We start from the raw sequence: 4,360 nt of genomic DNA on the forward strand, positions 1-4,360 counted from the left end.
GCACTAGGTAACCAGAACAACCATATTCACTCAGTCTGTATGTTGAGCAACAATCTCAGAAGCTGGACTATGTGAAGAAAAATGTGGCATCAGGATTGAAAGGAAGACTCATTAACAACCTGCAATATGGAGATTTGCTTGCTGAAAGTGAAGATGACTTGAAGCACTTACTTGTTATGTGCCATTGAGCCATCTCTGACTCATAATGATGTTATGTATGACAGAACAAAATACTGCTTAGTCCTGTGCCAGCCTCATGATCCCTGCTATACCTGGGTCCATCGCTGCAGCCACTGTGGCAATCTGTCTTATTAAAGGCCTTCTCCTTTTTCACTGACCCTCCACTTTACCAAGCATGATATCCTTCTCCACAAATGGTCCCTTCTGACAACATGACCAAAGAAGGTGAAATGAAGTCTGGCTATTCTTGCTTCCAAGGAACATTCCAGCTGCACTTCTTCCAGGACAGATTTGCTAGTTCTTTTAGCAGTCCATGGTACTTTCAGTATTCTTTGCCATCACCACAACTCAAAAGCATCAACTTTTCTTCAGTCTTCCTTATTCATTGTCCAGCTCTCACATGTATATGAGGCAATTGAAAATACCATGGCTTGGGTTAGGAGCAGCTTAGTCTTCAAGAAGATATCTCTGCTCTTTGGCACTTGAAAAAGGTCTTTTGCAGCAGATTTGCCCAATGCAATATGTCTTTTTATGTCTTGACTGCTGCTTCCATTGGCATCGATTATAGAACCAAGTAATGTGAAGTCTTTGACAACTTCAATCTTTTTTCCATTTATCGTGATGTGGCTTATTGGTCCAGTTGTCAGGATTTTTGTTTTCATTATGTTGAGGTGTAATCCATACTGCAGATTGTAGTCTTTAATCTTCATCAGTAAGTACTCCAAGTCATCCTCATTTTCAGCAAGTAAAGTTATATCATCAGCCTATCACAGGTTGTTAATGATTCTTCCTCCAATCCTGATGCCACATTCTTCTTCATACAGTCCAGTTTCTCAGATTATTTGCTCAGCATACAGATTGAATAAGTACAGTGAAAGGATACAACCCTGATGTACTTCCTTCCTGATTTTAAACCATGCAGTATCTCCTTGTTCTGTTCTAATGACAGCTTCTTGGTCTCTGTACAGGTTCTTCATGAGTACAATTAAGTGTTCTGGAATTTCCATTCTTTTCAATGGTATCCACAATTTGCTAAGATCCACACAATCAAATGCCTTTGCATAGTCAATTAAACACAAGTAAACATCTTTCTGGTATTCTTTGCTTTGAGTCAAAGCACTTACTGATGAAGATTAAAAATTACACTCTACAGTACGAATTACAGCTCAAAATAAAGAAAATGAAAATCCTCACAACTGAACTTCACAGTAAACTGAAAACATTGAAGTTGTCAAAGATTTCATTTTACTTGGATCCATAATCAACACCCATGGAAGTAGCAGTCAAGAAATCAGTACATATTAAACTGGACAAATCTGCTACAAAAGACCTCTTTAAAGCATTGAAGGTGCCACCTAACCCAAGCCATGATATTTTCAGTTGCCTCATATGCATGTGAAAGACAGACAATGAATAAGAAGACCTAAGAAGAGTTGATGCTTTTGAGTTGTGTTGGTGAAGAATACTGAAAGTACCATGGACTGTCAGAAAAACAAATAAATCTATCCTGAGGAAGTGCAGCTGGAATGCTCCTTGGAAGCAAGAATGGCCAGCCTTCATTTCACCTACTTTGGTTATGTTGTTAGATGGAACCATTCCCTGGAGAAGGATATCATGAGTGGTAAAGTGGAGGGTCAACAAAAAAGGGGATGGCTCTCAATGAGATGGATTGATATAGTGGCTGAAATGATGGATTAAGGTATAGTGAGTATTGTGAGGCTGGCATAGGACCAGTCAATGTTTGTTCTGTCAAACCTAAGATTCAACAGCACCTGACAAAAACGACAACCTTTATAACAACACTCTGAGGTTGGCATCAGTATCTGTCTTAGGGAAGGAACTATTTGGGCTCCGAAAGGTAAGTGACTATCTTAGGCTGGGTTCTCTTGTTGTTGTTTCTCTAGAGAAGCAAAACTAAGACAGAGACTACAGATAGATAGATGATAGATAGATAGATAGATTTATATATCTATATCTATCTATGTAGATATGTTGTTGTTGTTGTTGTTATGTGCTGTCGAGTTGGACCTGACTCATAGCGACCCCTCCTTGGGTTTCCGAGGCAGTATCACTACAGAAGTAGATTGCCCCATCTTCCTTCCGAGGAGTGGCTGGTGGGTTTGAACCGCCAGCCTTCTGGTTAGCAATCAGTGTGTAAGGCTCTATGCTACCAGAGCTCCTTATGTATATATATATATATATATATATATATATATATATATATATATAGGAGCTCTGGTAGCATAGTGGCTAAGGCACTTGACTGCTAACCAGAAGGCTGGAGGTTCAAACCCACCAGCCACTCCTCGGAAGGAAGGTTGGGCAATCCTACTTCCGTAGTGATACTGCCTCAGAAACCCAAGGAGGAGTCGCTATGAGTCAGGGCTGACTCGACGGCACATAACAACAACAAATGTATATGTATATATATGTATGTATAAAGAGAGAGAGAGATTGAGATATCTCAAGGAAATGGTTCATGATTGTAGAAGGTGGCAAGTATCAAGTCTATTGGTCAGAAGTCTGGCTATCAGGCTGGAGGCTTCTCCTGACTAACATAGCAAGGCCTGACGGACACAAGATAGGCAGACAATGTAGCAGGCTACTGGCTTTAGAGCCTGGCAGATCTAAGACTGGCAGGAAAGATGGCAGACTGTTGGCTCACAGGCTGTGGAGGCTAACTAATTCCAAGTTCACAGGCAATATGTTAGGCCACTGACTCAATTCCAAAGAACCAGAGATGGGACGATGACAAGCCAGATACAGGCAGGTGAAGCAGGCAGGTAGAGCAGATAGTGGAAACGAGGCCTGGCCAGCCGTGGGGCTGTGCCTTCGGGGAGGGGCTGGTGAGGCAAAGTAGGGCCCAGATGGAGGATGAATTGAAAGGCCTGGTCACAGGGACAAAATAAGACCCTGTTCCTAGAATGGGGGTACAGAAGAAGGGTGGGGCTTGTAAGGTAGCAGTAAGGAGAAGAGGACACACAAAAGTGGGGTTAAAGAGAAGTTTTTATTCTGCGCTACCAGGAGAGGTTTACGGGTCCCCGAGAGGGGCCCAAGTGAGGTTCACAGGTCCCTGAGAGGGGCCAGAGAAGTCGTGCTGCCCAGGTGAAAGAAAAGGTTTTTTATTGTGATTTTCTTCCCGGTTCTTAGAGGACTGGAGTGAGAGCAGGGTATGTGTTACAGGGACCAATAAGGTTAAAGTACCCTATAGCATGGGGGTAGGAAGTAGAGTTGAAGCACTTCTTTAACATAGTGGGCAGGAAATGGTTGGGGGCTTTTGTGAGTTAAGAGTCAGGTGCAGGGGGCTTTCGTAAGCAAGGGCTACGTGCTGGGGTCTTTCATAAGCAAGGGCTATGTGCTGGGGTTTGGTATGGGCTCTGATCAGGTGCCTTCTTGCTGGACCAGTTCTTATAATTCCCTCCGGCTCAAACACTCACCCGCCTGGCCAGCCATGTTTCTGCCTAACAGGGCTCACCTCATTTTACCTCCTCCTGGCAGCCTCGACCCCTGGTCTGGGCCCTTTTTGCCTTCCCCTGGTGGGCACTTCTGCTCTTTCCCTATTAAAATACTTTCTCCACCCAGCAGCCAGAGTGACCATCTGAAAATGTCAATCAGGTTGTGTCACTGGCCTGCCTAAAATTCCAAGTGCTTCCCCTTCACTTACAGTAACATAATAATAATAATATGTTGCACTTACACAGTGCTAATTAGGTGCCAGGCACTGTTCTAGGCACTTTAGCCACACTTATCCATTTAATTCTCACAACATCATTTCAAGGCAATTCATGTTCTTATCCCCACTTTACAGATGAGAGAATGGAGGCACAGGCTCAAAAACTTACCTAAGTTAACATGGATTGAAATCCAAACTTTTTACCATGGTCTGGAATCTCCACCCCCAGGTCTTTGCCTGGCTGCCTTGATCTCAACACCAATGTCACCTCCTCAGATAGACCTCCCCTGTTCATCCATCCAATTGATAGTGTCCCACCACTCTCTAGTACATTATTCTATTTTTTTCATATCACTTAATATTTTATGAAATGTCTCATTTATTCATCTTCTTCCATACACACTTGTTTATGTCTTGGCCCCCTCCTCACTCCCAGGGTGTCAGCTCTTTGAGAGCAGGGGCCATAACTGTCACATTCGCCTCTGCATCCCAGCACAGAATGGAAAG

Source organism: Orycteropus afer, unplaced genomic scaffold (genome assembly GCF_000298275.1).
Source record: "Orycteropus afer afer isolate SDZICR_OR568_19922 unplaced genomic scaffold, OryAfe1.0 scaffold00144, whole genome shotgun sequence".
NCBI classification, from domain to species: domain Eukaryota; kingdom Metazoa; phylum Chordata; class Mammalia; order Tubulidentata; family Orycteropodidae; genus Orycteropus; species Orycteropus afer.